The 13,683-nt window shown below is 34.3% G+C and overlaps 1 protein-coding gene and 1 long non-coding RNA gene across 3 annotated transcripts in view; one reads left to right on the forward strand and one right to left on the reverse strand.

Moving 5' to 3' along the window:
• LOC149578556 (uncharacterized protein ycf23-like) overlaps positions 1–13,683 on the forward strand; it is a 215,891-nt gene that overhangs the window by 102,196 nt on the left and 100,012 nt on the right. The window lies entirely within an intron of this gene.
• LOC149578557 (uncharacterized) overlaps positions 1,610–13,683 on the reverse strand; it is a 113,349-nt gene continuing 101,275 nt past the window's right edge. For both annotated transcript variants that reach the window (XR_016364541.1, XR_016364542.1), the window contains 2 exons: positions 7,271–7,344; positions 1,610–1,932 (listed from right to left, as the gene is read on the reverse strand). This is a non-coding gene — a long non-coding RNA (uncharacterized LOC149578557). The remainder of the gene's footprint in view (positions 1,933–7,270; positions 7,345–13,683) is intronic.

Raw genomic sequence — 13,683 nt, forward strand, 5'->3', positions numbered from 1 at the left:
CATCCCTTGAGTTGCATGGCGGATATCTAGCATGGTTTGATCTCGTGCAAAATTCCCTTAATACTCACAAGATTGCCTTGATCATCCAAACATTCTACTGTCTTGGCGAGATAGTCAACCTTGGCCTTTTGCTCACTAAGCCAATTGATGCCTATGGTGATATTATATGACTCAAGAGGTGCTACATATAGATTCAATTCTGTAGAGAAATTTGGAAAGTCAACCTTAGCCTCAAACAAACACTGCTCTACCTTAGCCCCTAAATTGTTTGCATACTCAACTGTCCATGGTTTTGCCATAAAACTAGACCTTTTTGGAAATCTACTTAACAACTTTGGAGATATAAAACATTCGGTGGCTCCGATATCTATTAATATGGAAAAAGGAGTTTTTTAAATCTTACATAGAGTTTCAATTGGACCCAACTACTATTCTGCCTGACGATTGTCCAGTGCTACATGAATCCTTTGCTGGTAAACGTTCTGTTGTGGCGATAATGGGTCAAGGTGGTTGAGTGGTGCTTAGCTTGTCAGGGCTCTTGTTGGTATAGTGATCCCCACCACAACTAAAACATCCTGATGGTGGTCCCTTCTTCTCGTTTCCTTTACTATTCCCGTTTGTATTCAAATTGCCTTTGAATTCCTAATTACTATTTCCTTTCGGTTCTGGTTTATTGGGTTTGAAGTTCTTAAATTACTTTTGTAGGATCCTGAATCCATCCCTTCGAATTCCAACCAATTTTCCTTTTATTATCCCACACAAAATCATCTCTTTTTACTTTATGTTCCTAATGTACAACTTTTTCTAGGGCTTCCTCCATGGTTCATGGAGTGAGAACATCTATTGCTCCTCTAATCCTATTATTTAATCCCATGAAATTTTCAAACTTTTAGGTTCTTGTCTTGCTGATACAGAGGTACATATTTCAATAAGTGTGTGAATTTTTCCTAGTATTTGTGTACCGACATATCTCCTTGTCTAAGGTTCTTGAAGTCCAACAGTTTCTGGTCATAGAAGATTTGAGGTAACCATTGGTTCTTAAAAATTGTTACGAACTTGCCCCATGTGATTTCAGTTGTTTTGATATTTAGTTCCACCTTGGTGTTTCCCCACCAAGTAGCTGCTTCACCTGAAAGATGATATATTTCCCGAATTGCTTTTGAGGTTTCGAAGGAATTCCTAATCTTAAATTATTGTTCCATTTCGATCAACCATGCTTTTGCATCCTCTCTGGATTTGGAACTAGAAAACTTAGGAGGTTTAATCTTTATGATATCCGAGGATAAGTCATTAACTATTTCTAGTTTCTTTTGATTCTCAGTTTGTGTGAGTGAGGCTTGAGTATTCCTTTCACTATGTTCAAAATTTTCATGTTTAGTTCTGGGAGGAGGCGAAGATTGCATCTCCTCTTGACCTTGCCCAATCTGGGTTGCTAGATCTTCATTTTCTTTTCCATATTTCTAGCTTCATTTGCGCGTCTTGCAAAATCTGAAGCAACAGATCCGAGGGAAAGGGTGGATTGTTTTCATTGATAATTTTTGTTACTAAAATTTTGCACGTCGTGTAAAATTTTAGTATGAAGACAAAGAAATTGCATGATTGCCATTCATTTCACACAAGAATTTCTTTTGTATTAATCATCATAACTTCATACATTTGAATTCAATTGTTTAACGATTGATGAAATGAGAAAGCAAAATGCTATATTACATATGTACCTTTCACACAACAAGGCTGTGAAGGTAGCCCTAACTACGAAATGTTCTATATTTTATGCAAGTAAAGCTACATAAAAAGAATGAAATAAACGTATAAGGGTCAAAGGGACCAGTAATGACTGGCCGGGTTGTCCTCTCTATTTGTCCTCGTCAACTTGCTTTGAGTCCATATCTCCTAGGGTGTCTTGAGCTTTATGTCTTCATGTTCAAAGTCCTGCATTGAAAGAAGAAAAGAGGTTAGATCAATATGATCTAAGCAATGACGGTTTTTGTCACCTCGCACATTCAAAACATTCAATTTCATATTGTACTTGCATAAAACATGAAACATAGTAGTGGTGAAGTATCAAGTGAGAATATAAAAGCCGAGCATCACAGATTAATCAAAATGTATAAACAACAATGAGCCTTTAATAACACAAATGATGTTACCTAAACTAAAGTCACGTGATATGCAGATCAGGTACAAGGAAATGCAGGAAAATGGAAATGGCATAGTATGAAAGTAAAGTGATCATTACAATAACAAGGTGTAGAAGTGAACAATATGATACATGTGTCGCATTGTTGCCTTATAAATGATACATGTGTCACATTGTTGCAATATTAGTCAAACAGCAAGGGAGGTAGTAGCACAAGCCAATCAAATCAATTGGAGCATACAGATAGCAACATATGTGCTAGAGTCATATATTGTGTCAGAAGAAGAGGATTGCTTCAGCAAACATGGATCAGCATTGTAATTTCAAATGGCACCAAAGTATCAAGCAATCAAGTATGAAAAGATCATACCCAAAATAAAAAGAGTGAGATTCTTCAGTCTAAACAACAACAACAAATTCTGAAGCAAAGAATAAATAACCGACTTCATGTATTTTTGTGCATCCAAAAAGCAAAAAAAAAAAAAAAAAAGGCAAATTCTCATCATCCGGAAACATCTATTGGAGGGAAATTCAACAAGAATCTATTGCATAAAGGAAAAGAGTCAAATATAGGCAAAATAATGCAAACATGTCAATCCAACAAAAGAAGTCCATTTCCTTATTGAAATATATCAAGTAATAGAACAACTCGTGTACTTAAGACATAAGTTTATACTTGTGTTTCAATGTTCAACTCATGTTGAAGTAGAAAATGGAGAATTTTTCAGAGAGAGAAGAACTATGGCGGTCCCATCAACTGAAAGGAGCAAAAATCTCCATATCCAGCTACAACAACATATTAGTCGCGGCATAGAGAAAATTTTCAAGACTCACAACTTTAGTAGCAACAAATAACGACATCCAAATGTAACAAACAAGCCACACTTTGCTCAGCTATAAAGACCCAGTCGCAGCTGGAGAATAGGCTCCAAAAAAGATTAAACTCACCTTGTCACAACTCTAGGTTAAGTGCCATGAAAGCAACATAGTTATGTATCAGCAAAAAGCTTCAAAGGATGGTGCAAAATGCTCAAACATCAAGCAAAAAATGCTCCAGAAAGTGATTTCAGCCATACTTTGCGCGATGTAGTAGACCAGAGCCAAAGAAAGCGAACAAATTCATGATAGAAGACTAAGTAAACTGCAGAAAATCCAAGTTTGTAGGCTTTCAAACCCTCCTTCCTTCTTCCATGATGACGGCTTAGCAAGCAAAAGCAAATGGAATGAAAAGAATGAACTTCTTGTAGGGTTTCAACCCTAATATTCCTCCATATGCATCGTGTAAAATGGGCACTTGTTTTGCCTTTGATAATTTTAATTTTCGAACTCCTTATACCCATGTTATCTCCAAATGCTAAGAGTGGTGTATGCTGCTTATTTACTCCATACCTCTTGTAATTCAACATTAATATAAAATACTGCAATTATAAACTATTTTATACTAATGTTGATTAAATATAATAGCTCATAAGAGTAAATATCTATTTTACATATTACCTAATATTATCAAATAACTTATAATTAATAAATATAACTACTTATTAAATTAATATTATTGACTTATATTGCTTAATGACATTTATGTAATTAGTATTTAAAATTATTAATCATAAATTATTTGAATGGTTATAAATATATTGCAAAATAAATACTTACTCTTATGTTTTTGAAGTCATTAGATATTATGACAAAATAGTGGTAAAAGGTTAAAATGGAGATGGAGTCAAATATGTCTGAAAACAAGTGGAGGGAATCTAGGAGATAGTTGAGTTCATTTAGGAGTATTCTTGACTTAGTTTGGAGGCATTTACTACAATTTCAAAGAGCTTTCATTATGGGGTATGATGTGGCTTGACTTTATCATCAAGCACATGTCATTTGGAGGTGTTTGAGAGCCTATTTTTGAGCTTTTCTTGTTGCATTCGACCATAGAGGTGGAGTTTGAGTTTGTACTTAAGGAGTTTAGCAAATTCATTTTGAGGGGTTCTTGATTTTTCTCTATTCTTTGGGCATATTTTTACATGATTCTGTATCTCAGTTGATGATATTCAAAAGCTACCTTGGAGACTATTTTGGCATAGTTTTTATCATCTTCTTGTCATTTGCAGAGTTGTGTTAGTGTGATTTGATTAAACTATTAGCGAAAGCTTCATTTTCCTTTCAAGTTTCATCTCACTTTTGTACCTATTCTATGGTGAATGTATGACACAAGTTGCAGGTTGTGTGAGCAGATGTGACGTGTTCTCTACTGTGAAAAGTTTCTTTTCCTTTACTAAGCAAATAGCCATTTCAATCTTTCTGCAAAATATTTATGTGCATGCATGTGTTAGGCAAGTTGTTGAGTTTAAAATTGTTTCATGGTTTTCAAGTGTAAAAGTTTTCTGAATATCACTAATTTGAACTTTAGGTGCATCACCATAGGTTTAGTTTTTGTTTTCCTTTATATTTCTATCCCTTTCCCTCATAAGTTTTCAAGTTTTAAGTGAAGCATTTGATAGGAATTGGCTAGAAATCAGAGGTTTCACTTCAACTGCATGTCCCACATCTAAGTGATTCCCATGTTATACCAAAATTACTGAACTCATTCAGTTCAGTACTGGGTGCAAATTCTAGTACTTAACAATTTCATTGTCTGTAGTGTTTCCATTGCTGTTCATGTTTCCTATTTTAGTTGGCCTTAAAAAAATTACATCAATGTTTAAGTCATTTTCCAATTCATACTCTTCTTTCTAAAAGAGAATCACACAATACCAGAAATTTGCTAATTAATTATTTATTCCTTTATTTCCTTAGCTACAATTGTAGCAGGTTTAATTTACAAAATTCCCTCTTCTGAGGGTTTTATAATATAATTTTGAACATTCCAATGCCCTATTTTAGGGTTTTTTGTTCAGCTTCAATTTTGTGCATATCCCACACTAGCCAAGTTTCATGGAAGAGCTTTAGGGGGTTAGTTTGTCGGGCATTCCATGGCTTGATGAGTTTATCTCTATAAGTTGCCTTCTTGGCAGGAGTCCATCTGACCCTCTCCTTCATTTGTTGCAATGCTTTTGTTAAGGGTTCATTGTCTCGAGGCATGGAACTGTAGGAATAGGCATACTTTGGCATGTTCTTTATTAGGTAGAAAAATATGGGATGTCATGCTTTCTTGCGAGGAGTCTTCCCTATATGCATCTTGCCACATTTAAATCTAAAGATTCTTAGGTTTACTAATTTGCTAAGTGATGTGCCCAAGGTTCAGTGTTGAACCCAGTACTCTAATACCATATGTAACATACCAATTTACTAGACTGAAAATAAGTACTTAATTCTGAAATTTATAACTTGAACAATTAATTGGAAAGACGTAAAGTAGATAGGAAGCAATGCATCTAAACTATGTTTTCAAATTAAACATCTTTTACAAGCCATTTCATGTAATGATAACTGAATTAACCTTCAAAATAGAAACAACTGACTAAACTGATTTCTATAACATCTCAAAAAAAAAAATCTAAATCATTTCAATATATTCTACAATTTATACAATAAGATAAATATTCTAACAAGAAAAGATCTAGGAAACATACTGAAACTAGTTGAAATATTTGATGATGTTGTTCAAGCCTCGGCATTTTGGTAAGAGGAGAAGCATTGACATAGGCTTAACTTTCCAACCTTGAACCTTATAAATCCCCACACAATCTTTTAACAAGTAAGGCCCTCCCTACCCTCGGTAAGGCTTTGAGCACTATAGTCTAGACATCTGAGCATACCGGTGTTTAGAGTCTGCGCTTAGTAATAGGTGGGCATGCCTAATTAATTGACACCACCAACATCTTGTGATCAAATTAGGCAAGCATGTCTCTAATCAACCTTGGCCAAGGATTTAGATGGGTTTTTAATACCCGATCACCACTGCTCGACTTGACAATAGGGTACATAATGGACAATTATGAGCTGACTTGGATATTCTTTGAAATCATCATGAAGTTCACAAATGTTTATGGAAGTTCTGATTTGCTGTTATTTTTCCCTTGTAGGGATGCTCTCCTCTCCACCCTCCTTCATTGGCTATACCCGCTAGGGTGAGTCCTTGGAGAAAATTATCTCTTGCTGATATGGTATCTCAAATGATCATGGATTGTTAACCATCAGCGGATGCACCGCAAGCACTATCATGTGCAAATATGAATTCTATTTCAGTTATCAGATTTGCATTCCTTAAAGAAGGTACTAGGTAATTCAAAGAAGAAGAAGAAATAGATGTTAATTTCAAAACTCCTTGCCATCGAGCCTCAAATGGTTGATTAGAAAGGTTATAGAAGTGTAAACAAGAATAGACCATAGCATGATCGATATGGAAAGGACATAGAACATAACTTGATCGAAAATGATTAATGACAAGGGTAAATTGTTGCTTCCATGGCCAATCCTTGATGGTGGCTGAAGAAAATCAGGATGTAACCAAACAGATGAGAGGAAAGAAGAATTGTTTTCTGTAAGATGGAAAATCACGCATTGATTGATGCTAGATATTCATTAAATATAACCCACTCATGGGCCCAAGCAAGCTGTGACCTTAAGCACCTGCCTTGCTCAAGATGATTGTTTTAAAAAGATCTTCAGTTTCAGAGGTCTCCAAGGTGGCACCAAATGTACATGGTCGCTTCTCATGGAAATATTATAAGTTTTAAATTATTAAGAGTTTCCTTCCTCAAATATATATATATAATTATTTTAAATGTATGATTTCATCATGCTTATTTATTTGATCTAAAATCGCACCTATAAATATACGTATATCTATATATGTGTGTATTTCAGAGAAATATGGGTTATTTCTAACATCATATTCTCTTTGTATATGCACGGGTGTATATATATGTGTATATTAATAAGCATGATTTATAGATATCATCTTAGTGTCATGGTGGCATCATACATTTCTATATATATATATATATATATATATATATATGATTATAAAAAAAAAAAGACAACATCATAAAACAACAAGGTAATGGTTTTGAACAAGAATTTTAGATGTTTACTGTTTTTATAAGTTTTGACCAAGCAGCTCATGATTGTCCAATGGTGTACTCTATTGTGAAGTCGCTAAATCTTTATCAAGGTAGTTAGAGGTCATACTTGATGATTGAACAATGGACTAAGATAGTGCTCCATTCCTTGAATCCCGTTTAGCAATGCTTTCTTCCCTTTGTCTGCTCTTGCAACCACCAGCGCAACATTTCCACAATAATAAGTCCTCCCATTCAAATCAAACATTAGAATATATCACTGATAACCGTCACAACAACTAACTACCATTATTAATGAACAAGTAAACATGATAAATCAACGGCTAACTACCATTACGAGTAAACATGATAACAATTAAACGATTCCATTATAACTACCATTTTGACATGAAGTAAACAATTAATTATAACTAGCATCATCAATAAGTATATATGGTGAACAATTAATCAATTTCAAGTTCATCAGATTATAACATTTCAATTTCACATGAAATAAATGATCAGCTGTAATTTCCCTTTTCACATGATCATGACATATGATAGTTTAACTAATTAATGCAACAGCTATAAAGTTATATAAATTAGGTCAAAATTTGGTATGCAACACAATTGCATTTCATGCTATTAGATTTTCTTCATTTTCCAAGGTGAAAACTGAAAAGAGACAAGCAAGGAGAGAATGAAGGAGATAATGTCAAGGTCAAGCTCGAGGATTTCAAATGAGAAAGAAGTTCAAAATCAGATTATCAAAGTGCAAACTCATGGTAGATCAAGATAGGACTCAAGAAAACAAAGATCAAGGAGAAAGAAAAATCAGTTCAAATATTTATCAACTTGAATTTCCTGCAGAAATCGAAGTTCAGTTTGAAAGGATCCAACTACATGAAAGTTTCACCACTTCAAGAGGATCAAGGCCAAGACATTGAAAGAGATATCAAGTTTACAAGTACAGGAAAGTTCAAATTGTGCCATGAAAAAATTTCCAAGAGAAAGGATGAACAAAATTTGGGAATTTGTCATCATAATTGAAGGCTTTATAGTGTTGAGTATCAAGAAATACTATCTCATCACCAAAGAATTAATCAAGTTTCAATGTCTCCTTTTCTAGCCAATGGGTTTTGTTGTGCCATTAGCCTGTTTTGCCTTAGATCCATGGGCGAACAAAACTTTCTATGTGATCGGAGCAGTTTTTAACCTAGGTGATTTTAGTTGCGGGCTAATCAGAGTTTCCTTAGTGGGGTTTCCAGATAGTTACTAGTTTTAGTAAGTCACCAGACTTGACATTCTTGGAATTGTAGGGTTGAACTAGGAGTGTCTTGCCAAGACCTTTCTGGTGAGCTATCACATATGCATATCTGAGTCTGTTTGGTTAGAGATTTTAATACTTGAAGATTTAACAAATTTATTATAAAGTGACTTTTTAACTTAACTTAATGTTGTGATGTCACTTTATTATCTATGGGCACTTTATTTTCGTAAGTGGGGGAAAAAGTATTATTTTAAAAAGATGAAATTAAGAAACAAAGAGGGGAATTCAAAGAGTCACCTGTTTGTGCTTGAAAGAGGAAGAGGTAGCTCATTTTCAATATGCTTGGTTTATGATTCAGATTTCAGTTTCTCTCTTGGAGAGTTATTCTCGAAAGCTTCAGCTTTTAGCAGGTGAGAGGACGGGAACCCTCAAGCTTGGACAGTGGACAAAAACTCATTGTTGGTTGGAGACATTGCACAGGTGTTTCACATTGTATTCCAGGATCATCTTTTCTATTATCCAATCTTTCTTGAGTTGTATATACGATTGGATTTCTGGCTTATTTTATCTAAGAATTTCAATGAAATATATGTATTTTCTATAGGAGATTTAATGCAATTGTATTTGGGACGACTTTATCTGGTTGTTTATTGGAGTTTACTGGAAAAAATCTGAAAATCATTGCATGTAGTTATTTTTAAAAAATTTATGAGTTTCTATTAAGGGTTTCGAAGCAAATATTCTATTAAGAATACTATAGTGGTATTAGAGTATTGAACTTGCCATCCTGCTCGATTAAATATTTATCTAGATTCTAGACTCAAAAGAGAATAAAAATTGTAGTATTGGATGCACATACTAAGAGCATAGTGGCCAAAAATATTTGGAGAAATCTCTTAATAGCGGCCGCCTTTGGTGACCTGTAAAATATTTATGAAGCAAAGTCAGCATCAACACATATAATATCTCCAAGGCCAATATATATATAAATTCATCTATTATGTTTGGTGGCTGGCTTGAGTGAACTATATTTGTATTAATTGAATATTGTTGAACGAGGAACTTCATTGTAGAGAGAAATTATATTTATGATAGGTGTAAGTACATTTCATAAGGCAAATATTGTCATTGGAGAAGACTTTGCTGACTCTAAAAGTGGAGCCGTAATGTCCATGTAAAACTTTGTGTTAAAACACGATGAATTGAAAATGACATTCAATGAATTGCTTAAAACATCACCTATATGGGCAACAATAAATATATGTCGATTATATTTATGGGCGTATATATATCCTTAGTTTGTTTCATTTTGTTTACAAACACAATTTTTTGGAGCCCAATTACAAGTGTGAAGAGTTATCATGGGTTTAAAACTTTAATGATATCCAATGAGCTTTAATAAGGAAGGGGATTTGATTTTGCTAGGACTATAGTCGAGCTTGCTAGTTATAATTGGTGCAAAACCATGAGGAGCCCAAGAGTAGAAGTTGTACGCTATTGTTGTCAAAGATTTAGAAATACAAGTGGTGTGTATAACACTGGCTATAGAGATTTTTGCTGATAGTGCTGTGAAGCATTTGATATAGTTTATTTAAACTCAGGTATATTGTTTATCAAGGGAAATATTTTTAATATCATCTTTGACAGTGTCTATTGCTTAGAAAAAATCAAAGGAATAAAATGACTTTGGAGTTTTGGAATGACAAATAATTCCTTGATACTCAATGCAAAGGTTAATCACCATAGGCCATTTAATTAATTGGGAGTTTTCTCTAAAGTCTCGGCAAATATTTGTCATATGAGTATTTCAACCTAAACATTATATTTCATAGCTTATAGTCTTGCAAATAATATGATACTCCTATTGATGCATAGTTTTGTGGATTAATAAGCTTCAAATATTTGGTAAAATCAATTATTTCCACAACAATACTATCACAAGAATATAGTTTGGTTCGCAGTTTGTAGTTGAGTTACTTTCTTCATGGCATGAGTATTATCAGCAATGACATTCAATCTCTCTGAGGTGACAATAATGGTTTCGAGAGCCTGTGATACGAGTAACCGGGTTCGTTTTGTTATCTAAATGCAGACAACACTTATCCAACGTCTATGATAGAGGGAATGACATTTCTAGTTGGCAATGATATTATTTTAGTGGGCAAGTCAGATGTCGTCTGTTGAGAGAGGAAGTCATGGTAGTTCAATCCATTTAGAAGAAGCAATTGTCTACCCTTTTAATGAATGTGTAATGGTAGTAGTTATTCAAGCTTCCCATTTTTTGTAGAAAAATTGAAGTGTATGCTAGACTCAAATTTTGGGTGATCTTCATTTTTCAGGTGTAAGAGTCTATGCATTGTCATTTTACATCATGTATTTTCTGGCTGTCATTATAAATTGTGGTAGTCAAAATTATTGAACTCTTGTAATTGCATGTATAGATTATGTCATAACTTACTATATATGTGTAAAGATCATGAAAGGATGCTCAAATGTCAATCATTTTGATTAATGCAATTTTTTGAATTCAAACTATCTAGTTCATATCGAAACAATACATTGGGTTGTCCAAATAATGAGGTTTGTTATGTATGATTCATTATGAAATGACACTTTGTTTTGCAAATGGGTGAGAATCATGAAGATTGGACTTCTTAGCTTGCATTATTGTGTGTGGAAATGAGTGTGAATGTGTGGAGTGAGTATTCAAGGAGACTGAATTATTATTGAAATGTTGTTTGTCTTTAATTTCCAACAATATTTGGGGAGTCTCATTGGATATGTGTGGGATTTAAAGGGTTGTCATCAGAAGACTCACGGTTGTGTGAGTACCACCTTTTGTGCAGGAGCATCCTAGGTTGCCTAGCTATCCTGCTAATCTTTGTTCATTTCACTAGTAAGTGTCAAGTTGCAGTCATTGCCAAGCTCTATTGTTTGCTGAGTTGTAGTTACTGCCAAGTTGTTCTGTGTTGGCCTAGTTGTTCAGTATTGACTGAGTGCTTTGGTGGTTGAGTGTTCCTTCATGTGCCGAGTGAACCTGATGTTTGCTGATGCTCGGTTTTTTCTTTGACTGAGTTTGTCTGTGATTGGTTCTTAGTTTGAGTCGACTTGTGTATTTAATTTGAATCATGAATTTAATATAAGGATTTTGTCTTGGGATGTATGTAGACTGTTTTGAGGGCGGCCTTTTATTATGTAATGATCTAGAATCTTCTGTAAGCCATTTTAGCAAGTATAAATAGGGGTGTTTAGGTTTAGGTTAAGGGAGGTGGAGCTGAATGCGAAGTCAAGGAAACTGAAAGAGTTAGAATGAAGGATCTATGAAAAATCTAAGTCTGGAATTTTGTAAATCTTTGTATTGGCCATAACCCAAAAGGCCTTACAGCTGGGCATGTTTGCTGAAAATTTGATGAATTAAAAGGGTATTTGCTGTTCCTTCTCTCCTTGGTGCTGTTTTGGTTGTGTGCTTCCATTATGTTTACTCAGCAAGGTGATTGGATAGTTAGGTGTGCCCCTGGCCCTAGCTATTCTTCCTTCGCATCAACCTTGCATGTTCGGTACTTAAAGGAAAATAGCGGCATTGTATAAACCAAATTTGTTTTGTCTGGATGCAGCACTTAGTGATTGAAAATGGTTAGCACAGAAAAGTCTCACCTGTAGCAGCCTGTTTGGAGAAGCATATTCATCAAAGTACACAAACAAGATACCTAAGATTTATCTGTATTTGTGTGCCAAATGTTTGCAATAATGCCCTTGCATTATTAGTGAATGTCCAGATTACATTGTAGACTATTGCTGTTAATAATTCTAGACCGTTATCAGTTGTGTCAGACTTGTTGGGGCTTGTCAAATCCTACAATGATTTCTTGTTCCATATTATTTACATCAGCTGTGAATTGGTTGAAGTTTTAGTGTTTAAGAAAGATCACTATTCACGTGTGAAAGTTACTATTATGTTCATCCACTCAATGATTCTAGTGGATTTTGAATAAATATTGTGGATCCTATCATGCTCTTCACATATATGTTCTCTTGGAAAAGTAATATCATTCCTTCAAACTGAAACCCATAAATTCAGTCTGAAAACTCTCAATCAGATTGCATATGAGATGTTTGAAAAAATGTCTAACAAATAAAACTCTGAAAATTAATTTGATATTCTGGTTATCGCTTGGGAAGAAATTGATTTTTGAGACTACATATTTGATTTTTGTGAGCTTGGAATATAAGTCTTGTGTCTTTCAAAAAATTTGGAAAGTTATATGTGACTAGCTGCTGCTGGTTCATAAAGATGCATCAGGAAACCATCCTTGAAAGGAAAAGAGTGTTGTCATGGGGAGAATATATGGTTTGAGAAAATTTAGAACAAATTTTGTTAAGTTACAACAGAAGATAGCCTAGATTTCCCAACCTGATTAGAGAACTGAAGTACTCAATATGTATGAAGAATACAACAAACTCCCTCTATAGGTTTAGAATCATCTACCTTTCATTGATTATGTCGACTTTCATCCAAGGCTAGGAAACAAGAATGATATGGCAAAAAAGAAATATTTTGAATTGGCCTTGGATCTCCTTGCAATAGACAAGTGCAGAAACTTGTATGAGGACAATAATCAGCTTACTAGTGATCTTGAAAAAGAAGAGCAGCCAACTACCACTAATTCACAGCCTTCTCATGATCATGTAGAAGATGTTAAACATGGTACTGGTTCATTAATTTGTAGTATGGAGGTAGAGGTCTTTTGTGGGGCTGTTGACACCAGTGTTCACTATGGGCATGTTGATAACACATTGGAGAAGATTGCCCAATCAGTCAATGATGAGGACTCTAACATCTTTTGTAAGTGTGATGCTGATTTTGATTCAGACTTACGGATCTCTAAATATGGTAGAGATTCTTCTTGTGAAGGATTTATTTCTGAATACGATGCTGCCCCTAATTCTTTTTCACAACCAAGTATGAAAGATGACATGGATTATATGGATATGTATGAGGAAACACTTTCTTCCATCTCATGTGCATTTGAATTATCTCATACACCTGCTAGTTCAGCTTATTTGGAGAGTCAAATGAAAGTAACTGAACATAAGATTATTGCAACTTTATCATGCTTTAATGAAATTCATGGGATGTTTGAAAAGCACCTTTGGAAGGAATAAATGGAGGGGAAACAAAGGGGAGTTAAACAGGAATTTCCACAGCTATTAATAATACAGGAAGGGATGAGAACAATGAAATCAGATCACCTACACCTTCTTTGAGATTGTGA

This window comes from Cupressus sempervirens, chromosome 1, assembly GCF_028749045.1.
Source record: "Cupressus sempervirens isolate cs-2001-9-10 chromosome 1, ASM2874904v1, whole genome shotgun sequence".
Taxonomy (NCBI): Eukaryota; Viridiplantae; Streptophyta; class Pinopsida; order Cupressales; family Cupressaceae; genus Cupressus; species Cupressus sempervirens.